Here is a 25,135-nt window from a genome sequence, read left to right as displayed (position 1 = left end):
CAGCAGTATTCTCTTTGCAAAATAAGATGAATAGTAGTTTTGCGCTGCAGCTTTCAGTGTGCAAGATGACAGCTACGGCTTAGCCTTTTGTCAAGAATACTTTTTCTCATATGCATTGCAGAACTGTAGAACCACATATTGTCAACTGTCCTAAAAGGCAAGGTGTGTTGCTGGGCGAGTTGGTTGGGGTACATCTTGAGAAAAACAGCACTTGCAGACAAAGGAAACGAGAAGGACACACAACTGCGCTGTTTTTTTTTGTCCTTCTTGTTCTGGTCCTTTGTCTGCAAGCGCTGTTTTTCTCAAGATGTCCTAAAAGGGCGGTGCAATGTGACAGCACAACGCAACAAAGAGGAATGCAGCATGGAGCGACACTTCATACTAATTTTATTGAAGAGCGCATGCCTCTATGAGTGCATCACATGCAGACAAAATGAAATCAAGCAGGGATGACGAAGAAATAAAATTATAGTGAATGCAAGGCAGGTATGAACAAGAAAATGAGTGCACTAATTTCCCAAAGATGAAAAATGTTTGCCAATTGTCAGAAGTTCTCCGATGAGCAGTGCCAGAGAGGGCGTACTCACACAAGCAGATTCTGAGTAGGGAATGAGGGGCCTGAAATATCTCAATTTCTTAATTGTCGGGTTTAACATTCGGGAGCGGCACATGGGCTATGAGGGACACCATAATGGAGGTCTCTGGATTAATTTACACCACCTGGGGCCCTTTAATGCACGCTGACTTTGCACAGCACATGGCCATCTTTGTATTTTGCCTCCACTGAAATGTGGCCGCTATGGCCGGATCAAACCCACAGCCTTCGTGTAAGCAGTCTAAGAACGCCAGAGCCACTGCGGCGCCGTGGCAGGATGAGTTCTCCATTCCTAGGAGGAAAGTTTCGGGAAAAAGGAATGACTAGAAAAGAAATACCAGAGGCCTGTAGTGTACCGTCAATGGTGCTGCTTGATATGGGATATGATGGCGCACCTTTCTCATGACCATGTGGGCTTCAAGAAAATTAGCAAATAGCACTCCTCTTCCCTGCTGTGTCCTGAGCTTGCTATGCTAAAGCACTTTGTCAGAATAGCCTGCCAACTAGCTCATAACATAATCCTAATCCCTCACCTGAAATCTGCCATCTTCAGCTGGCAGGGCCTACAAATGCCAGCACAGTCAAGTGCTACTTTCTGGCTGCTCTGCATCTGACACAAGTGTAGCTCCATTATAGCAACAGCATGCATGTGCTTGCACATGTGCACATGTGTTGCATGGTCAACACGTACTTGTGTACATGTTGTGGCAAGCCTCGCACTGCTCACAATGAAGCTCATAGCCACTGCACGATTTGCTAGTTCTTTCCACTGTGTGCTTGAAGTCCACCAAACTTTGTGACTTTACATGCCACTGGCCATCTCCCACTCTCTCAGTACTGGACTTAGAAAGCTCAATCCCCACTTTATGCTTCCTAAATAGGGCAGATTTGCGGTGGTCTGCTCCTCCTTTGACACCTGTTGTAAAGTTTTTCGGATGTGAAATTGAAGAGTACTTTGATTAATGTATCCAATCACCCATTTACCTTGCCACCAAAGTGAGAGTACTTCAGTGCCTTGACTCCAAGTGATTATTTGTTGTTAATCCAATGTACTGCCGATAGCAGTAAGCCCACTGACATGCCCTCTTTGCGTATGTTTTCTCAAAATTTCTGACAAAGCCAAAGGCAATTAAGCTGATGCTCTTTGGAGTGGATACCAAGAAGTGCAGGGAGCAACTGTTGAGACTCAGTCTCATCTGTCCACTTCATCAGAGTGTGCAGCATGTCCCTTGTTGTAGTCCTGCAGTCCTTGTTTGTGACTGTATTCAGGTGCGTGCTCCAGTTGTGTAGCACCTGCCAGCTGCAAAGCAGTCGACTCCTCAAGGGACCCATCACCTGCTCCCATGCACTGCCATAAACAGGGGCATCATCAGACATAAATGCCTGACATGGTATTGTGTTTTTTTCTTTGATGGCCTCGAAAAACCTCACCACAGTGCCCGTGTTCACCCTTTTTGAAATCAAGTAGGCACACGGGATACCAAAGGCATCTTGAGAAATTGTGAGCAGGGTTGTCAGTTGGAGTTAGTACTTATTTATGCCATGGGTGGAGTCAGTGCACAGTTTCGCTGCCCCCAATTCATAAAGGAGCTCTCGTTGTGGGAACGTCATTAATGCTAGCTCAAAGTCACCATCATGACTGTTGGGGTCACCCTTCTTCCTGTAATACAACAGTGGCGACTCATTTTTTGCCCTCATTTCTTCGACCCATAATTCAACACTCTTAAAATTGTCTACATCTCTCTGCTCTGTTTTGCCAATCCTAAACTTATCTGCAATGTTACGGAGGTCCTTAGTGGTCACAAGTTGCATCCGTGGGCTTGATCCACTTGTGCCTGCTCGGATGTTTGTGCACAATGGTTTTTTCTGGCATTCCTTCTGCTAACCGGACTGAAAATGGTACAGAAAAAAACTGTTAACATCTCTGGTTCATCTGCCTACAGCCATGTAATAAAGTGACAAATACTTCTGGTCGGATTCCTTCGTCTTCCACTTTGTTCCTTTTCACAGGTGACACACAGTTCATCTTTCATTTCACTTTTGTGGCACTGCAAAGCACACGACAAAATGGTTGTTTCAAAGCCAGATGGGCTTTATTTTTATGAGCTTGAGTGTTTAAACTTGCATACTGCAATGCAAAACAGGGAAGTTATATACAGCGTGTTATAAATGCGGAATATAACAGCACTGAAAATGTGGACAAGAAAAGAATAAGGACATGTGCTTCTCATCCTGTCCCATTTCATTCTGCATATTCAAAAAATGCACCGATTCGCCTGACAGCAACCTTTAAAGGAGTAGAGACACCAAATTTTTGAACGCAAACTTTGTTTCTTTGGACTTGTGCACAAGACAATAGTGTGCACGAGTCACAATGTAGAATTCACTTATGCCAGGTGAATAATTTCTAAGTGAATATTTTTCTCATGCTGTTTCAGTTTCAACACCTGAATGACTGCTGCTAAGTCAGAGACAATTGGAGGGCATGCCAGTCATACATAAACTGAAATATAAATGGTGCTTGTTCATTTTTTTTTGCGATTTCAACTCTTGTGCAGGCTTGTGTTTTATGTTAGTGGTTTTTGAGGAAAGGAAATGGTGCAGTAACTGCCTCAACCATGCCATGAAGGAAAGAAGGAGTGAAAGAAGCAAGAGAGAAAGGTGCTGTAGTGGAGGGCTCCGTAATAATTTCGACCGCCTGGGGATCTTTGGGCACTGACACTGCGCAGCACGTGGGCACCTCTTGCCTCCATCGAAACTCAGCTGCCGCAGCCGGGTTCTAACCCGGGTACTCCAGCTTAGTAGCTGAACACTCAAACCACAGCTGTTCCTGCGAGCGTTACTGATGAAGTGCCAAAACAGCCAAATAATTCTAATTAATGAAAGTTCACTGCAGACGATCTGTCTTATGAGAAAAAACATGGCCCTTATACAACCATTAGACTGGTGGCGTTGCTTTGATCAGCAACAAAATGCCTACGCTTTTGACAGGCAGCCAAAAAAAGAGGCTAGCATCGAGTGCAACTGTCAGTCATTCGAGACACGTTTCATAGAGCTCAAGCCGACTTCTTACGGATGAAGTTCAACGTCAGCCGATTGAGCGACAGACCTAGGATAGTCAATGAAACCAGCAGAAAAACAAAAGAACGGACATTGGAGTAGTTCAGTGCTAGACGACATTACTAATTATGTTCAGTTCGAAAGACTGGACCCCTTCCACAAAGCATCTCTAAACTAAACGGCATGAAGTTCGTACAGACTGTGCTGTGCATGCAATGTGCCGTGGATCAATTGTTTTTCACCCTTCAATGCGACCAAGTAGGCTCAAGTGAATTGCACTGCAGTCAGATACAACTCGAGAACGAAGTTGCAGATGGCCCTTAAAGAAGACCCCCCCCCCCAGTCAATGGCGTCAGCTGATTTTCATCAGTTAACCCAATTAAAGCCATAACTAATCCCCTTTCATCTGCCACCCTCCTGCAGTGCTACCCCCTAGGATTAACCATGACATCATGAGAATCGGTCGACGCCATTGGATGGCAGGCTTCCTTTGAGGGGCATTGGCCACTGGGTTCTTAAGCTGTGCCCTACTATAACTTCTTCCGCCCCCTCGTTTTGTGGGACATGCCTTCTCCCACTTTACAATAGGCATTTTCGTGTTGTCCCACCTCTTTTGTGCCATAGATGCATCGCAGAAGAATAAAAATCATTGAAATGATCACTCGAGTTAATGAGCAATATCTTCCCCCTAAAATACATTTCTATTGCACTTTCGTCTCCCATTTATGAAAGGTTGGTGGAGTGTAGCTTCTAAACGTTTTCACATTCTGGTACAGTCAACACAGCATGCACAAATGCTTTGTACAAGAGGAGTGGCTAACCTGCAAGCCCTCTGGCATCATCCTGGGACAGCCTTTGGTGGCAGGCCTCATTGAAGTGTCCGTAGTGTTTCTTTTGAAACACTACATATACCTTGCCCTCTTTCTCCATGACCTCTAGAGTAGCAAAGCAGTGTTTGCTGATTTTGCAGCTTCCTTGCCCCTTTTCCTGCCTTTGGCGCTGTTCTATAGGAAGCTCTTCGTACGAGCCGGAATGGTGGCAGTGCAGGTAGCGTTTAAAAACCCTTGGTGCACATTCCTTCTTTCCTGTAGAAGCTATAAAATGGCAGCAAGTTTTGCTTTCTTCTCCGTCTTTCCAGGCGCAAAATCCTGAAACAGAAAGATTGTAAACATAACTAAGCACTCCACATAGTATTAGTTAATTATTAGTGTGAAAGCACAATTCCGAACGATAAACCCCGAGCAAGATCCTGCGATGTGTATGTGGGTTTGTGCCAAGAGCATAGCAACGGCGACATAGCAACCACAGCCTCACAGCAGCATTGCAACATAGTTATGACACGATGCCAACATATGATAAGTCCATGACCACTCATGACTAAAAAGAAATTTTTAAAAATTGAGGCGTGAACAAAGGTGGGCTCCATTTTGATAAAAACGTGTACACAATGATAGCACATGAATAACGGCATAAGGCATCCTTAGAAAGCCAACAGTAAAGTAACAAGACAAGGCAATGTTCATGAAATTCTGCTTTTGCACGTTTATAACATTTCGGCAAAACTTCTCTGTCAATTTTTTGTGTATCACACTACTTTCATTTTTTGAAAAGCAAGGCCAAATTAAAGTTTGTACTTTTTACATACACTAATGAAAAATGCATGTGCTATGGAGTGGGCACATATGCAGTACTCTCGCACTACTACTGGCGCTCTGCCAAGTGCGCATGACAATCACAGATTTAGCTTCACATTTTTAGCCTTTCGCCTGCAGTGCAGAACTGCATTTCCCAGCTTTTTTATTGTTAAAAATTTATCAGTCATTCGCTTACTGTTTTTTCCTGCTATAGCGCATGGGGAACAATTTTTGGAGAAAATTATTAAGTTCAGGTTAAGTTATTACACGGACTGTTACATGGAAGTATTTCAATTTTACTACACCCTGCAAAAACTCATTCCTGCACAGCAACCTTTTACATGGCCCTGTCCTTTATTGACCACAAATTCAGGTCAGCGCTGTTGACTTCTAAAGGCAGAACAATGCTGGGCATTCTTCCTACACACTTCTGCATGTTGCGATTGCCATGGCTTCAGCGCTGCTAAGCCAGTGCATGCCGCGACAATGTTGTGTGTCCTGTCGAGACATTGCAGATGCCTGCAACAAAGCATAAGCAAGGCCTGTAGCAGCGAGTCTGCTGCAAGGACCAGTTTTTTTCCTGCAGTGGCCACTTTAAATATGAAAGAGAGTGCACTGCTTGTCACTTTGCTTATGGAGGAGCTAGGACACCAAAAAAAAATTCTGCAGACACACATAAGACTGCTTACCAGCGAGAATGCCAAAGCATTAAAGTGCACAGTCATGCTATGTTGCAGAATGACGAGTCATGAGTGCAAGGCATGACTACGCAACTTTGTACAAACTCTGCACACCTTATGTTACTAGTAAAGTGCTGAGTCATGCTACACTTCAGAATGATTAGGAGTCAAAACTATGACTACCTAAACTTTGTACAAACTATACACCTTACATTACAAATAAGTGCAAAATGACTATGACAAGTCATGGCTTTCAAAGGTTATAGTACATTACGTTTCACATTTCACTCGAATGCCCGCAAAGGCACCCATTTAAAAACACCCATCAAGGATATTCATGGGGAAGGACGCGGTTGTTGCTGCGACGCATCTTTTCTTTTTCTCTTTCCTCTGATCTCTCCTCTATCTGCACGCGGCAGCGGTGGTGGCTCGGCTCCAGCCAGTAGGCAGGCCCATGCATCCTTCTCCCAGTCACAACAACATGTAGTAAGGCACGGCCGTTCTTGTGCGACTTACGTCCGAAGCATTTTGTCGCCCTTCGTGACCTGCGACGGCACCACGACTTCGAGGAAGAGGTGGAGAATCTAGTCTTCGACTCTAATAAAGGTAAGAAACGAAGTCTGCATGCACGCACGCTGTGATTAAAGCAATAAAGGGCCAAAGCGGGATGCAGTCGCGCGCTTAGATTACCGATTGAAAAGTTGCAGTTTATTGACTTTTCGAGTGCGCGCATTTTAAGTTTGTAAACACAAAGCGCGTTCTTTTTTTTATTTACGGGCTTACACTCACCTGGGGAAACTTGCATGTGGTTTTGTGCACAAAAACTTAGCGATGACATGCACGTTTTTTAAAGGAACCATGAAGATTTGAATGGGCTTGGTCTAGTGCGACAGATCTGCAGAGGTAGCCTTTGCGGGCATTCGAGTGAAATGTGAAACGTAACGTACTATAACCTTTGAAAGCCATGACTTGTCATAGTCATTTTGCACTTATTTGTAATGTAAGGTGTATAGTTTGTACAAAGTTTAGGTAGTCATAGTTTTGACTCCTAATCATTCTGAAGTGTAGCATGACTCAGCACTTTACTAGTAACATAAGGTGTGCAGAGTTTGTACAAAGTTGCGTAGTCATGCCTTGCACTCATGACTCGTCATTCTGCAACATAGCATGACTGTGCACTTTAATGCTTTGGCATTCTCGCTGGTAAGCAGTCTTATGTGTGTCTGCAGAATTTTTTTTTGGTGTCCTAGCTCCTCCATAAGCAAAGTGACAAGCAGTGCACTCTCTTTCATATTTAAAGTGACCACTGCAGGAAAAAAACTGGTCCTTGCAGCAGACTCGCTGCTACAGGCCTTGCTTATGCTTTGTTGCATGCATCTGCAATGTCTCGACAGGACACACAACATTTTTAAAAATTTCTTTTTAGTCACGAGTGGTCATGGACTTAACATCATATGTTGGCATCGTGTCATAACTATGTTGCAATGCTGCTGTGAGGCTGTGGTTGCTATGTCGCCGTTGCTATGCTCTTGGCACAAACCCACATACACACCGCAGGATCTTGCTCGGGGTTTACCGTTCGGAATTGTGCTTTCACACTAATAATTAACTAATACTATGTGGAGTGCTTAGTTATGCTTACAATCTTTCTGTTTCAGGATTTTGCGCCTGGAAAGACGGAGAAGAAAGCAAAACTTGCTGCCATTTTATAGCTTCTACAGGAAAGAAGGAATGTGCACCAAGGGTTTTTAAACGCTACCTGCACTGCCACCATTCCGGCTCGTACGAAGAGCTTCCTATAGAACAGCGCCAAAGGCAGGAAAAGGGGCAAGGAAGCTGCAAAATCAGCAAACACTGCTTTGCTACTCTAGAGGTCATGGAGAAAGAGGGCAAGGTATATGTAGTGTTTCAAAAGAAACACTACGGACACTTCAATGAGGCCTGCCACCAAAGGCTGTCCCAGGATGATACCAGAGGGCTTGCAGGTTAGCCACTCCTCTTGTACAAAGCATTTGTGCATGCTGTGTTGACTGTACCGGAATGTGAAAACGTTTAGAAGCTACACTCCACCAACCTTTCATAAATGGGAGACGAAAGTGCAATAGAAATGTATTTTAGGGGGAAGATATTGCTCATTAACTCGAGTGATCATTTCAATGATTTTTATTCTTCTGCGATGCATCTATGGCACAAAAGAGGTGGGACAACACGAAAATGCCTATTGTAAAGTGGGAGAAGGCATGTCCCACAAAACGAGGGGGCAGAAGAAGTTATAGTAGGGCACAGCTTAAGAACCCAGTGGCCAATGCCCCTCACAGGAAGCCTGCCATCCAATGGCGTCGACCGATTCTCATGATGTCATGGTTAATCCTAGGGGCTAGCACTGCAGGAGGGTGGCAGATGAAAGGGGATTAGTTATGGCTTTAATTGGGTTAACTCAATTGGGTTTAATTGGGTTTAATTGGGCTCATGTCCCTAAATCCTAATAAATGCAAACTCTTATCCTTCTCTCGTCGTCATAGCCCGCATCGCTTCCAATATTCCATTTCTAACACCTCGATTGATTCAGTACCATCTTATAAGTATCTAGGAGTCACCTTGTCTTGTGATTTATCTTGGCGCACCCATATTGGCAACATCATTTCAGCATCGAATAAAACGCTTGGTTTTCTCAAGCGCCATCTCCGCCTTGCCCCTCAACACGTAAAATTACTCGCATATAAATCGCTCATCAGACCGAAATTAGAATATGCATCTGCCATATGGAGCCCGCACCAAACTTATTTAATTAATGCATTAGAAGCTGTCCAAAATCGTGCCACTCGATTCATCCACTCTTCATACTCATATGACGTCAGCATTTCTTCATTGAAAGCATTATCAGGACTACCGCCCCTTTCGTTCCGTCGTCGCATTTCAAGTCTCACCCTTTATCACAAATTATTCCATTCTTCCCTCAATCGGTCACCGTATATCACAGCTGCCGCACGCATATCTCACCGCACCAGTCATCCCCTACAGGTTGCCCGGCCACCATCGCATACTACCACCTTTTCTGCTTCATTTTTCTTTCGAGCAGCAACGGACTGGAACGGCCTACCCCGTGACATCGTCAACATCGCTTCATCCTCTACTTTTCAAGAACATGTAACCGATCACCTTCAGTGCTAAATAATATTCGCTGTTTTGTTTGCTCATTTTATTAAGATCCCACCCCTTATGTAATACCCCCGAAAGGGGGCCTTTAAGGTAAATAAACTGAACTGAACTGAACTGAACTGATGAAAATCAGCTGACGCCATTGACTGGGGGGGGGGGGTCTTCTTTGAGGGCCATCTGCCACTTCGTTCTCGAGTTGTATCTGACTGTAGTGCAATTCACTTGAGCCTACTTGGTCGCATCGAAGGGTGAAAAGCAATTGATCCACGGCACATTGCATGCACAGCACAGTCTGTACGAACTTCATGCCGTTTAGTTTAGAGATGCTTTGTGGAAGGGGTCCAGTCTTTCAAACTGAACATAATTAGGAATGTCGTCTAGCACTGAACTACTCCAATGTCTGTTCTTTTGTTTTTCTGCTGGTTTCATTGACTATTCTAGGTCTGTCGCTCAATCGGCTGACGTTGAACTTCATCCGTAAGAAGTCGGCTTGAGCTCTATGAAACGTGTCTTGAATGACTGACAGTTGCACTCGATGCTAGCCTCTTTTTTTGGCTGCCTGTCAAAAGCGTAGGCATTTTGTTGCTGATCAAAGCAACGCCACCAGTCTAATGGTTGTATAAGGGCCATGTTTGTTCTCATAAGACAGATCGTCTGCAGTGAACTTTCATTAATTAGAATTATTTGGCTGTTTTGGCACTTCATCAGTAACTCTCGCAGGAACGGCTGTGGTTTGAGTGTTCAGCTACTAAGCTGGAGTACCCGGGTTAGAACCCGGCTGCGGCAGCTGAGTTTCGATGGAGGCAAGAGGTGCCCATGTGCTGCGCAGTGTCAGTGCCCAAAGATCCCCAGGCGGTCGAAATTATTACGGAGCCCTCCACTACAGCACCTTTCTCTCTTGCTTCTTTCACTCCTTCGTTCCTTCATGGCATGGTTGAGGCAGTTACTGCACCATTTCCTTTCCTCAAAAACCACTAACATAAAACACAAGCCTGCACAAGAGTTGAAATCGCAAAAAAAAATGAACAAGCAGCATTTATATTTCAGTTTATGTATGACTGGCATGCCCTCCAATTGTCTCTGACTTAGCAGCAGTCATTCAGGTGTTGAAACTGAAACAGCATAAGAAAAATATTCACTTAGAAATTATTCAGCTGGCGTAAGTGAATTCTACATTGTGACTCGTGCACACTATTGTCTTGTGCACAAGTCCAAAGAAACAAAGTTCGCGTTCAAAAATTTGGTGTCTCTACTCCTTTAAAGGTTGCTGTCAGGCGAATCGGTGCATTTTTTGAATATGCAGAATGAAATGGGACAGGATGAGAAGCACATGTCCTTATTCTTTTCTTGTCCACATTTTCAGTGCTGTTATATTCCGCATTTATAACACGCTGTATATAACTTCCCTGTTTTGCATTGCAGTATGCAAGTTTAAACACTCAAGCTCATAAAAATAAAGTCCATCTGGCTTTGAAACAACCATTTTGTTGTGTGCTTTGCAGTGCCACAAAAGTGAAATGAAAGTAAGATGAACTGTGTGTCACCTGTGAAAAGGAACAAAGTGGAAGACGAAGGATTCCGACCAGAAGTATTTGTCACTTTATTACATGGCTGTAGGCAGATGAACCAGAGATGTTAACAGTTTTTTTCTGTACCATTTTCAGGCCGGTTAGCAGAAGGAATGCCAGAAAAAACCATCGTGCACAAACATCCGAGCAGGTACAAGTGGATCAAGCCCACGGATGCAACTTGTGACCACTAAGGACCTCCGTAACATTGCAGATAAGTTTAGGATTGGAAGAAGAGAGCAGAGAGATCCAGACGATTTTAAGAGTGTTGAATTATGGGTCGAAGAAATGAGGGCAAAAAATGAGTCGCCACTGTTGTATTACAGGAAGAAGGGTGACCCCAACAGTCATGATGGTGACTTTGAGCTAGCATTAATGACGTTCCCACAACGAGAGCTCCTTTATGAATTGGGGGCAGCGAAACTGTGCACTGACTCCACCCATGGCATAAATAAGTACTAACTCCAACTGACAACCCTGCTCACAATTTCTCAAGATGCCTTTGGTATCCCGTGTGCCTACTTGATTTCAAAAAGGGTGAACACGGGCACTGTGGTGAGGTTTTTCGAGGTCATCAAAGAAAAAAACACAATACCATGTCAGGCATTTATGTCTGATGATGCCCCTGTTTATGGCAGTGCATGGGAGCAGGTGATGGGTCCCTTGAGGAGTCGACTGCTTTGCAGCTGGCAGGTGCTTCACAACTGGAGCACGCACCTGAATACAGTCACAAACAAGGACTGCAGGACTACAACAAGGGACATGCTGCACACTCTGATGAAGTGGACAGATGAGACTGAGTCTCAACAGTTGCTCCCTGCACTTCTTGGTATCCACTCCAAAGAGCATCAGCTTAATTGCCTTTGGCTTTGTCAGAAATTTTGAGAAAACATACGCAAAGAGGGCATGTCAGTGGGCTTACTGCTATCGGCAGTACATTGGATTAACAACAAATAATCACTTGGAGTCAAGGCACTGAAGTACTCTCACTTTGGTGGCAAGGTAAATGGGTGATTGGATACATTAATCAAAGTACTCTTCAATTTCACGTCCGAAAAACTTTACAACAGGTGTCAAAGGAGGAGCAGACCACTGCAAATCTGCCCTATTTAGGAAGCATAAAGTGGGGATTGAGCTTTCTAAGTCCAGTACTCAGAGAGTGGGAGATGGCCAGTGGCATGTAAAGTCACAAAGTTTGGTGAACTTCAAGCACACAGTGGAAAGAACTAGCAAATCGTGCAGTGGCTGTGAGCTTCATAGTGAGCAGTGCGAGGCTTGCCACAACATGTACACATGTACGTGTTGACCATGCAACGCATGTGCACATGTGCAAGCACATGCATGCTGTTGCTATAATGGAGCTACACTTGTGTCAGATGCAGAGCAGCCAGAAAGTAGCATTTGACTGTGCTGGCATTTGTAGGCCCTGCCAGCTGAAGATGGCAGATTTCAGGTGAGGGATTAGGATTATGTTATGAGCTAGTTGGCAGGCTATTCTGACAAAGTGCTTTAGCATAGCAAGCTCAAGACACAGCAGGGAAGAGGAGTGCCATTTGCTAATTTTCTTGAAGCCCACATGGTCATGAGAAAGGTGCGCCATCATATCCCATATCAAGCAGCACCATTGAGGGTGCACTACAGGCCTCTGGTATTTCATTTCTAGTCATTCCTTTTTCCCGAAACTTTCCTCCTAGGAATGGAGAACTCATCCCGCCACGGCGCCTCAGTGGCTCTGGCGTTCTTAGACTGCTTACACGAAGGCTGTGGGTTTGATCCGGCCATGGCGGCCACATTTCAGTGGAGGCAAAATACAAAGATGGCCATGTGCTGTGCAAAGTCAGCGTGCATTAAAGGGCCCCAGGTGGTGTAAATTAATCCACAGACCTCCATAATGGTGTCCTTCATAGCCCATGTGCCGCTCCCGAATGTTAAACCCGACAATTAAGAAATTGAGATATTTCAGGCCCCTCATTCCCTACTCAGAATCTGCTTGTGTGAGTACGCCCTCTCTGGCACTGCTCAACAGAGAACTTCTGACAATTGGCAAACATTTTTCATCTTTGGGAAATTAGTGCACTCATTTTCTTGTTCATACCTGCCTTGCATTCACTATAATTTTATTTCTTCGTCATCCCTGCTTGATTTCATTTTGTCTGCATGTGATGCACTCATAGAGGCATGCGCTCTTCAATAAAATTAGTATGAAGTGTCGCTCCATGCTGCATTCCTCTTTGTTGCGTCGTGCTGTCACAGTGCACCGCCCTTTTAGGACATCTTGAGAAAAACAGCGCTTGCAGACAAAGGACCAGAACAAGGACACACAAAAAAAAAACAGCGCAGTTGTGTGTCCTTCTCGTTTCTGTTGTCTGCAAGTGCTGTTTTTCTCAAGATGTACCCCAACCAACTCGCCCAGCAACACACCTTGCCTTTTAGGACAGTTGACAATATGTGGTTCTACAGTTCTGCAATGCATATGAGAAAAAGTATTCATGACAAAAGGCTAAGTCGTAGCTGTCATCTTGCACACTGAAAGCTGCAGCGCAAAACTACTATTCATCTTATTTTGCAAAGAGAATACTGCTGCAACAGAAAAACAGTATTACTCATTTTTCATAACATTGCTGGTGCAATTTGTGACACGAACTTATATTGCCATGGTAGAAACAGCCGTGAATAGCCTTCCCTCACATGATAAAGCACTTCATAAATGAACTTGCTTGGCTCTTACACAGTGTCTCTCCACCAGTCTTCCAAGCAATGAGCCTTCTGTTGTGTGATGGGAACACTGTGCCAACTTTGTTGCCTAGAAATTCCAAAATGCCCCTATTTGTCGAGAAGGCAGCTTAGATGAAACATATAGTGCCCAGTTAATGTCATTTCCTTTTTACTCATTAATGAAAAATGCTTCAAAGCCCAACTGCAACGAAATTATAATTTGGCTAGAATGCCTGTTAATGTGCTGGGTGTGTCGTAAAACTAATCGTAACAAAGTTTCATGCTTCTGAGAAAACTGACACTGTTGCTACAAGTGTTTAAAAAGCTGTGTAGTAGACAACGTGGCATGTCCATATAGGCAGATACGGATACCCGAGTGCCATACGGCCTCATGTCTGGCCCATTGGGAATGAACAGATTAAGGACAGTGTAGAGTGAAAGGCTAGGGGATAAAATGTGGCTTGGCAGTCATGGGTAAGGTGCTGCGCCAAAGTTGTTAGGAATTTGTTTCAATCCTGCAGATGCTGATTTCTGTTTCCATTCCAGGTTTTTGTACACCATATTTACTTAAATAATAGATGCATTTGCATAATAAATGCTTTCCCTACATCAATCATCAAAATCTGGGGAAAGTTCAACTGACCACACCATGTTTTACACCATGTAATAAATGCACCAAACTTACCATTCTAATTTTTTCCCACAAGAAACTGCATCCATGATGCAAGTAACTGCAGTATTACAGGTTACAGAATGAAGCACTGTCAGCTGTATTATGTGGCCGCAAGACTGCCTGGCGCCATGTGAAGAGGAATGCTCCCAAGGCTCATCACATCACATTTACTCCAGTATCCACATATGGCACCCGTTTCATCCTGCACGTCACATTCACCTCGGGCTGTTGATAGCCTGCCAGCTAGATTAAAAATGTCACAAATAAAATGTCTACCTAACTGAAAACTGTGGTTGTATATATCGGAGATTTTTATTGACTTGTGGCAGTCTACCTGGACAGGTTATGGTAATGCAAGGCAGCCCATTATGCACAGCATATGAGTGCATAGGCGCCACAACTTCGCATCTTTTCCAAGGGTTCATGTTTTGCACTATTGGGTGTGACCCGACCCATCTTTCCACAATCCTCGCGTAGTTAATAATAAAGTGCTCCTAATCCTTTTTTGACAGTCAAAATGTATTTTCCTAGGCATATTGGCAATCTGCAATTTGTATTTCTCCACAGATTTGGTACTTCTGAGAAGTTGGACGGTCATTTTATAAATGATATATTTTTAATAAGCTAGCAGATACTATTCTTGATTTAAACATTTGCAGGCATATATACGCTGCCATTGTTTGCCTTGATAAATACTGTGTCCATTGTGTAATCATAGTACAAACACGTTAATTGATTCTAAAGGATGTTAATGCTGCTTAATTACGCTGTACAAGCCCAGCTGTGGCTTTGGAAAGCTGCCCTTCCTTGGACTCTGACATTAAATACAACTTGTACTTGGGAAAGACTAATCTTACTGTGAGTGTAACGACAAAATTAAACAAATTCCATTAGACGCTGGTATGACCCCGCCTGCGGCAGTTGTATTCCGATGGTGACACACAACAGGCCCAGATGCTGTGCGATGTCGGAGCACGTTAAGGGCCACTGTTGGTCGAAATTACTGGATCCCTCCACTGTGGCGTCCCTCATAGCCCGAGTCGCTTTGGGACGTTAAACCTCGTAAGCCAAAGTTAGCATTATGTTCCTGCCGAACCGAGCAGCCACTGACAGGGTAAGACTGTACGAATGGGTACCATCAATCACTACGTGACACCCCCACTCCACTCACCCGATGAAATCCCATCCATCAGTGACACATCCACTCCACCCTTCGACTCAGATTTGCAACCGCTTGCCAACCGCCTCCTCCCGCCCTCTCTTCTTCCCTCTTCCCTGCAATTTCGTGAAGGTGGATTTCACTCCCTCCACTCTGTCACCTGAGGCTTCAGACCGACGGATTATTCCAACATGGGGGTTCTGATGCTGATGCACTAAAATGATATTTTTGAAAGACAGCTACAGTTTGTTACATGTTAAGGAAAAGAGTACTCGCTGTACCATGCAAAATGCGAGATCATTCCCTGGTGTGCACACACTGCATCACAAGGAAGTACATTTGGCACCTAAATTGAAATGTGCAGTATAGCGAGCAGTTAGCACCAGGTGCTGTACACAGACACGAGCACAAAATGAACACGCTTATTACCAGGCCCTCTCTGTGCACCCTCCCTATACATAGTGCGAAGACTGCTTTTGAAGCTAAGGTTGGTCACATTGCAAAGAAATAAAGACAGCATGAACATGAGAACCGGACACACAGCACTGACAGAAATCTCGACAGTCGGTGCTGTGTGTCTGGTTCCCGTGTCGTCCCTTTCTGTTCGGCGACCAACCTTAACTAGAACAAACAACTTGCCCGAACCCTTGCTTTTGAAGCATTGCATGCAGTAAGTAGCACGCAGTACAATGCACAGACTGAGCCATGTGTGTTATTGTATCAGCAATAAACCACGTGCAAAAAAAAAATCAACAGCCAATAACTACAGTCGGTAAAGCGAAATTTGAACGCAGCTCTTCACATATTTTAGTTTTGCAGTATGCTGAAGTAAAGAATTCCAGAGAGCCACCTGCCCCAGCGAGAGGCAGTCATAGGTGACATTTGGCCCTGAGCACTTGGCTATCACATACTTTGTATAGACAAGTTCTGTCCCGCCTCATACGAACACCAAAACACTTTCTTGAATATCTTTTTCAATGAAGGCAAATACACTGGCTTACACAAACATCGAAATTACTTGCTATTACATCTTAATAAAGTGTTCAGTGTCACACTATTACGATGCTATATATCAATTTATACATGCCAGCACATCATCTCTGGCTGAGAAAGATCTGACAAATCTTGCTTTTTGACAGTATGTGGGCACAGAGTCATTGATTGCAAAGACCAAATATGACTATACCAGCAGAACGAGAACTCAGAGGATTACCTTAGAACTCATGTGCCTTTGAAAACATGCAGTGAACATGGAAACAATTTTATTTTTAAGGTGCGCCGCCCAGCGTATGCACATGCGTTCAGAGCACTCTTTCTGCGCCATGAAGGACGACTCGGACCCAAGAGCAGAAGTACACACTGCCAGTGCATTCCAGAACATTTAATTCAGATAGGTACTACATGAGACGTAAGCAACGTATTTATAGCGTTCGCACCGTGCAGCTTTATTGCTTCGCTCTGTCCCGAGCATTTTTCAGTCCACTGAGGTGGTTGCGAGCCACAGGTGGGTTAGTCTTGCGATTATTCTGCCGGCAATTGCTTCTCTCTGTGATCTAGCAGATCTACGCCACCTCGCACCCACAACAGTCGTCAACTGGTACTGTCACTATTTGGTGTCCAGATCAGACTTGAAGGATCGAAGGCGGGCTGGAAACGACATGCTGCAATGTTCTCCAACCCTTGCATCACGAGAAGGTCAATGTGACGACATATCACAGCCCACGCACTGCATCGTGATGATTATAACAAGAGTTATATGCACAGATATTTTCCAGAATGAGCTGGAAACACCCAGATCAGGGACGCCAGTACTGGACGGCGCGGGCTTGCGTCCTGCTCACTCACCTTTAGGGACGCATGGGAGGTAAACACGCATTCCATAGGCGGTCTACTGGTCACAAACAAAAAAGGGGCAAATTTAAAGAACTACACACGCCACAAAGACGAGACACCGACGAATACTTCACTCGCAACAGCCGCCGACCGCGATTCGAACGTACGTAAACAACCGCCATATTGTTTTTTTTTCTTATTTGCTGACTGACTGTAGGGGCGCTGTAAGAGCGCTAGCATCATCATCATCGCGCGTTCCCTCAAAGAAAAGTAAATATAAATAGCCGAAACCAGCAATAAACTAGAAAAAAAAGCATTAAACGTTAAAAATTGCAACATAAATAAGAAAGTCATTTATGCAGTTGACGAAAATCAACACACTCATTCAAAGGAAACGCCAACAAAATTGATTCATAAAAATAAAACGAAAATATAAATATGCATGTTTTCTTCTCCTTGGTTTTGACTAAAGCTAGGACGTGCGACTATTTTTTGGCAGTTTTCTAAATCGGGTAGCTCAGTGCGACCATAAGAAATTTAAGGCAACAAAACTGAAAACGTAACAGGGGCACTTAAGGGTCAACATTGCATCGTCAACAATATGTACGCTTTCTCTCTTGTTGCTCATCCCAATCTTAATAATTGAATGCATGTCAATTTGCTGTTTCAAAGCAGAACGGTCTTCTATCATTGTAGCGGATTCAACCGAACCAAATGTACTGTCATGAAAAAAGCGGTCACATAACTTTCACTTATGCAGCTCAAACTCACATTATTTATTATTTGAGTGTAGTTTTAATGACATGAAACCACAAGTACCATTATAAAAGGTATCAGAGCACTTCGGATGGACTAGAAGCCTTACTCCCAACAGTGTACAATAAAGCCATTCACACAAATCATGTTGGCAGCAATGCTGAAACTGTGTGCGTCCACCTTATTTGAAACTGCAACGGATGCAAGACAGACAAAATTTTACCATTCAAAATCATAATGTGCCGAGATATTGCTGCAATCTTGAACGTAACCACGCTTGCCATTACAATCAAAATGACTCAACAGCACATGCAAACATGAGAATTTTTTCTTCACAGACATTTTGACACTACATTTAGTTCGCTATTTATGCAACTTCCGTTTATTTACACGATGGACACGAATATTCACATGCACGCCAGTCTTAGCATGAGTGCCATGCGTACGTAATTGTCGATATGCACCCCGTCACACATTGTGCATTTGCACATAAAAATACTCATGAAAACTCAACAAGTGCTCAGCAATTACTGCAGCTTAAATGGTAAAGCACAGAGAACACGTCAAAGTTATGGTATGGTATAGAATATGGGGTTTAACGTCCGAAGGCAACATGGGTTATGAAGAACGCCATAGTGCAGCGCTACGGATTAATTTTGACCACATGGGGCTCTTTATCGAGCACTGATGTCACTCAGTACACAGGTGCCTAGCATTTCGCCTCCACTGATAGGCAGCTGCCGCAACTGGGATCGAACCCGTCCTTGGGAACAGCAGCGGGCACCCTAACCACTCAGCTATTGCGGCGGGGCAACGGCTGACCACATTATAAGCAACCAAAAGTCCAGGTCTCTGCTTTATGTCTTACATGTTGCCTAGGTATCGTCTACTTTTACTATATCTGCAATCTAAAAATTAACGATAGACAACTTCCCCACTCCATCTAAATTACTATAATTGTCCCATGCCCTTCTTGGTTTGCTACACACTTTTTTTTTATTCGAGTAGTCTGCCGTGAGGCATAAGTTGAGAAAAGGGGGGGTGGAATGTAGGTTACAGAAAGTTAGAAGAAGGAGTGGAGACCAGTTTCGGCGAGGTACTCGCATAGGCTGCTGGTGAAGTGATTGTCCATAGTCCGCTTCACATAGTCCCCGTCGCGGTTCCACCACAGGCCGACCTGATAATTTTTGCCTAGTTTTATCAAGGTGTCATACAAGTGTAACAGCTGCCACAGTATGAATTGTGGATTCTAAGAGAAAAAAGAACTCACAAATTTTGCACTAATTTGAACAAAAATATTCAGCCAATATATGCACAACAGGCATACACCAATAACATTTCTACCGCAAAACCGTGAACCCACCGTACCGAGGGCCAGTAATAGAAAATCACTGGCCGCCGCAGTGCCTCAGAGGTCATGGTGCTTGGCTGCTGACCTGAAAGACGTGGGTTCGATTCCGGCTGTGGCGGTCGCATTTCGATGGAGGCAAAATTCAATAGACCCCTAAAAATTCTATTAGTCACCCCTTGTCGTGCTAATATGCAGGTACCAATTATTTCAGTAACATACCTCTTATCATTTCTGTAATACCCATTACTAGGTCTTCAAGAAAATAATAAGCTGAAATGTAGCAAAGAGCTGATGGTTGTCTTTTCATAGAACATTCTTCACAGCAGCTCTGCTTCTGAAAGGAGCACCTCATTCTTTGTGGACTCAACTAGTTTTCTTCTATTTTAATCACCATGAGGTCAGAGTACTCCAGTAACACTCTGACTCCTGATATGCTACACTCTAGTGAGCCAGTTTCACAACTCATAAAAGAATGATGAACTCAAAGGTCTGCCACAAACATTTCATGGGCTACATCTTTAATGGAGTAGAGAAACCAAATTTTTGGATGCACATTTCTCTTTACAGTGATGCACTAGGCAATGCTATACACAAGCCACCATGTGGATTTTAACTTTGTCAGCTAAATAATTTACAATTTAATTTTTTTTCTCGTGTCATCTGGTTTCGTTTTTTAACAGCCGAATGACTGCTCTGAAGTCAGATACATGTTCAGGTCACATGAGGCATGCAAAAAGAGATATAATCGCTGCCTGTTCACTTTATGTGACTCCAACTCTTAGACAGGTTTGTGTACGAGTTGATGCAAATAACAATGAACAAAGCTGCAACAATACTGCTGTCTTTGTATGCCTCACATGACCTGAACACATCCCTGACATCACAGTCGTCGTTCGGTTGTTTAAGCTAAAGCAGTGCGAGAGAAAAAATGCAATTATAAATATATTGCCTCTTGTCGCAATCCATGCAGCTGTCTAGTCTTTCTAAAGTACTGCGCATCATTCTAACCAAAAGAAACAACTAAAATTTTGTTGTCTCTACTCCTTTAATACCTACTGGGCCTTGACAATATAAAAAGCACCTAAACATATCAGCGAACTGAGCTGCCAACCTTCAAAAATGTATCCACAAGCTCTTTTCACATTGTGCTTTTAAATATGTTGCCTCATACTCGTGATATACATATGTTCTGACTGTGCACATTACAAAAACAGTAATTCAGGAACCAGCAGACCCACCCATTCAGCAGCATGGCAAGCGAAGAATGAAAATTAGAATGCAGCTAGAAAGAAAAGGCACAGAGCTTTTTCAGACCTTCTAATTTGAATACTACAAACTTATGTGGCCAACTGTAAATGTTTCCTTACTGAAATCCCACACTCCTTTAGACGTTTGCCATAAACCAGAGAAAAATTTGTGAAAATGCTTCCCTCTAAAAGGAACAATCAAATATAAGCAGACAAGCCATGTTTACATTTCATGCATTTTTAAGCTCTTCACTGTATGCAGAGAAGCATGTCACATGCATGGCGTGTTGATGTTTGGTTTATGCTGCTTCTTAACTTTATATTGAAAGGTCATGGCTACTCTTTTTTTGTGTGTGTGTCCATTGCCCCACAGAGCTCCCATCTATGGAGCAAGCTTATTTGCATTTAAAGGTCGCTTGCCTAGTCACTGCTGACTCCACACAAAACAGATTTTCCCCTCAAAACTGGCAACGTGCAGTAAAAGCAGGCGTGCAATTAATGTGACACCTCATACACTTCGTAATGATGCAGTGGCCTACATAAGGCCAAGCCAGCATGCTATTCATGTATGCGCACAAATTATATTCACTTATACAATGCTAATGTCAAAAAGAAACCCTTCTAGCTACAAATGTTAATGCAGCGCATTACGGCATGCATGGCATCCAACGTCCCTGTACAACATACTTTTACTAATAAGGCTAAAACAGTGCACCCTGCACAAGGATGAAGGAAGATGAGACAACACGCAGCATCTTCCTTATGCAGGTCTGCTGTTTTTGCATTATTATGTCATACCAACTTGCCTATCAGTCTGTGTTTTTACTAACTGCTGCAGCAGAAAAAACAGCTGTGAAATTTGGAATGCATTCACGGCGTCTAGAAATTGAAGCTCAGAAAATGTAACACACAGAAAGTGCAAGAAACTGATCATCCGGAGTGTTTACGTTTCTCTCTGTGTTGTGTTTTACTTACCCTGCAATAACCCAACATCGTTCCCAAACAAACCCAAGGGCCACTCTGGCTACGCAGATGCTGACAGCCTAAGTCAAGCCTCCCACTTCATCACAAACCATTACAGAAATGACAGAGCAAGCAAAACAAGTTTCGGCCTTGTCTGGCTTTATTCCAATGTTGAACGTTTCAAGAAATACACCAAGAACCACTCGTTCTCCTTAATGAATATAAACACTTCACCAAATAGATAAAAGAAAAGCAGCTTTCTAGATATTCAAAGGTTCGGTGGTGTGACCATACTACGCCATTTGCTAAACGCCTATCAGCGAAGAAAGCGGCGTACAGTTCATGTGGCACGATGCGTCGAGTTGCGTGAATTAAGTCTCTCCGTGGGCAACGCTACGGCGTCGTACAGAGCAGCTGTGGCCTACCGTGTGCTTTGCGCAACATGGGTGTCAACGCGAAGTAATCCATTACAGCTTGGCTAGTTGGTGGGTAGACACTGCAGGCATATCAAACATTATGACGGAAGATGTGTTGTCCTTTCAAAGGCTAGCGTGTATACGTCCATTCCGTCTTCCTTCCGCATTTTAATTTTTTTTTTTTAGCATAGCTTGTCGCCGGTGGGCACACATGCAGGACTCCAGGAACATAGCAATAGGTATGTACCGCAACTGCCAAATGGCTCGCAGTACCCACCATTTTTATGCATACGAGCTCATCCTATCAGTACGTAGAGGTCAGAATCAGCTACGCGCAACACAAGGAAACATAATTTTCGACACTCATCCAATGCTTCAAACCATTGCCTCCTTCTAGAGGAGGCAATGTTCAAACACGAGATACAATACCGAAAGGTGCCGAAGAGAACTGAAGTGACCTCGAATTCAGTCAAGCACCGCCTTGCTAAACGTCTCTAGGGGCTTCCGATATCATACCACGGCTGGAACAGGTCGCACTGCAAACTTGCATAATAAAGACAACACTAGGGCACTTGGGGTACAAGTCCGGACGTTAGCGCGGTCAATATTACTCGTCATTGCACCAATCTTTGATGACTTTCACGGCAGCACTTACTCCACACGTCAATGCACCGCGCGGTAAACAGCCATCGCAGCCATGTCAACAAACCACCGTGGCGTTGGCGATGACAACGATGGCCACCGTGGCAACCGTGGAGACGCCAGCGACCTAGAAACTATGGCTAGGGACGTTTCAAAATTTTGCGACGCCATTTTTACCTAATTTTGCAACAAAAAGTACCCAGAAATGTACCTAAACAAACGCCATTTTGGAATGACGTCATTAAAAGTCACGTGACACGAGGATCGTCTTTCTCCATTTAGCCTTACGCGGTAACGGCGGCATACGGGACAGCATTTTTGGAGAGCTTCGCTACGGTGGCTAGTTTGGCTGTGTACAAACTGAGTAAGATATATGCAGTAATAAAAATTCTGACATGACTGTTTCAGAAAAGGCTAAAACAACCAGCGCATTTCAACGGTGCGGAAATAACAAGGGAATAACGAACGAAAAGTATTACTTTCTGCCCATAGCTGGCGCCTAAATCTGCAATCTCCGTGATGTAGGATAATCGCGAGACAGCTCGACGTCCCGGTGCAGATAAAACTTTCTTGCACTGTTGCCCCGGACTTGGAGTTTCTATAAATAATTTTATTCTCTTAACATTTCTATCAATTCTCAACCCGGTAGAGGTTCATTTAAACTTAGACCTACGGGAACATATGTTCTCGTGTGGCCCGCTTTTGTCATGTGTCAAATTTTGTCTTTTTGTCAAATTTTGTCGCTTTTGTCAAATTTAGAACAAAATACAGCAGAATCTTGAATAAAGCTGCAAGTAAAATCAAGCGCCGCGGAAAAAAAAATGTCTTCATGACGATATCTTGTCAATATCCTTTTACTGACGTTTGACCGCCGAAAGTCGTCTGGATGTTGCAAGGATATCCTCAAATGATATCGGACATTGTGATTATTTGTGGACATCATATGGATATCAGTGGTTGTCTGGGTAGTGGAGGGCTCCGGAAATTTCGACCACCTGGGGTTCTTTAACGTGCACTGACATCGCACAGTACACGGGCCTCGAATTTCTCCTCCAAAGAAATTCAGCCGCCGCGGCCGGGATCGAACCCGCGTCTTTCGGGCCAGCAGCCGAGCACCATAGCCACTGAGCCACCGCGGCGGTGGTTTACAATTCTCATGGATAACACAGTTGAGACAGCCAGTATTATTTCATGCAGAGATGAGGTCACCAAATGTGCAAGATTTGGAGACAGTAGTTAAGTCTGTTCTGAAAAATAATTTTGAAGTAGACGCTAACAGCCAGTTGCTTATTCACTGATTTCATGCAATTATGATCCTTTAATGATTGCATCGACGCAATTTTGCCAGCATTTTGTACACCAGTTTTTACACACAAAATTACGTGGAATGGTGAAAGAGAACTTAAAATGTGTGTCTTTTGAGGAAATAACCTTACTGACATCACGATTTCTGGTCATGAAGACCAGATGCAGCTTATTCGCTTTAGGAGTCGCAGGAGCGGTTCGGGACAGCTATGACTCTTTTAGTCGTGACTTATTCATGTTTGCCACGTAACATTGCAAACAATCAACAACGTACTCGTTATAATACACTCGGTGCCGTTCACACGCCGTAGCACACGTGCATGTCACGCCGTCAAAGACACACCTGCCGCCCATTTCGACCAGCTCGGCAAATATTTTTCTTTCCCATATTAGGCAGCATCGTATATCGGTCATTGACTTGCAAGCATGGGGCAGCAACGGCTTCAGCATGGCCCGCCCATTCAAACAAGTTCAGAGAACATCACGCATGTGACCGTTCGTAATTCTCAATATTGTGAACCACCAACTCTCGATGTAACGCAATGACAATGCAACCAGAAATTCCTGTGCAAGGCCGAGGAACTGACACACACACACGGGACACAAGTTGCGAGACCTCTTTTACCACGACGAAAGGGCTATTCTACTTCTAAACGTTGTATATTTATCCGAAGTAGCGTAACAAATGACCAGACGCTGACAAAAGTTCAAAGTCGACCGTTCACTAAGTTGAAAAACCGTTACTACCGGACATCGCAGAACATCATTACCCGAGATGCATGCGTAGCAAACAAAGCAAGCCAGTAACCGAAGTAGTCTTACCTGTCTGGTCTCAAAGTCTGAAAAACTTTGGGATGTCCTCTCAGCAGTGTTTATCGGACGCACACACGCAACGCCTTTCACCAGTAGCACCGGGCTGGGCTACCCGCAAGGGAATCAAAGCAATTCAAAACGTTTTTGAATACATCAACGCATGAAATCACCAGCCAATGTTGCGACAGTTGTGAGTCTGAAACTCTCGATAGCAATGCATTAAAGTTCAATCAACTTCTAATGATACAACTATTTAAAACTTGTTTTATTTAAATACATAATTAAAATATTCTAATTCAAAAACAATAAGAAACGGTGGGATGCGGCACTTAATAAAGTGCATTTCTTCTTCTTACTCTCGTTGACGAGCGCGCATTCACAAACAGTCAAGTGGCGGACTGCATGTGCGCCATAGAGTTTCTTACTACTACCTAGAGGGAAAGCTGGCGGCGCTGCACTTCAGCCGCCATGGACGCCCAAAGCATCATGGGGCGGTGAGCTACTTGTTGCGGCACAGTCGTAGTTTTTCGGGAACACAGAGTGGCAGTACTAAGGCGTTTCATTCC

General features: G+C 43.9%; 2 long non-coding RNA genes and 1 pseudogene across 3 annotated transcripts; 2 read left to right on the top strand and 1 right to left on the bottom strand.

Moving 5' to 3' along the window:
- Window positions 1-25,135, top strand: part of LOC149355015 (calsyntenin-1-like) — a 489,555-nt pseudogene that overhangs the window by 97,234 nt on the left and 367,186 nt on the right.
- Window positions 1,840-4,905, bottom strand: LOC149355026 (uncharacterized). 2 transcript variants are annotated; one of them, XR_016291423.1, is made up of 2 exons: window positions 4,477-4,888; window positions 1,840-2,485 (listed from the first exon to the last, which is right to left on the bottom strand). It is a non-coding gene; the product is annotated as an uncharacterized LOC149355026 (long non-coding RNA). The 2 variants fall into 2 exon arrangements; XR_016291424.1 differs by lacking the exon at window positions 1,840-2,485 and adding an exon at window positions 2,493-2,643 and having other exon boundaries at window positions 4,477-4,905.
- Window positions 6,286-12,907, top strand: LOC149355025 (uncharacterized). Its single transcript, XR_016291422.1, has 3 exons — window positions 6,286-6,575; window positions 7,628-7,954; window positions 10,793-12,907. It is a non-coding gene; the product is annotated as an uncharacterized LOC149355025 (long non-coding RNA).

The sequence above is a fragment of the Amblyomma mixtum genome, chromosome 3 (genome assembly GCF_055824585.1).
Source record: "Amblyomma mixtum isolate Tamu chromosome 3, ASM5582458v1, whole genome shotgun sequence".
Lineage (NCBI taxonomy): Eukaryota > Metazoa > Arthropoda > Arachnida > Ixodida > Ixodidae > Amblyomma > Amblyomma mixtum.
The sequence above is the reverse complement of the archived record's forward strand: the minus strand, read 5'-3'. Positions and strand labels throughout refer to the sequence as shown.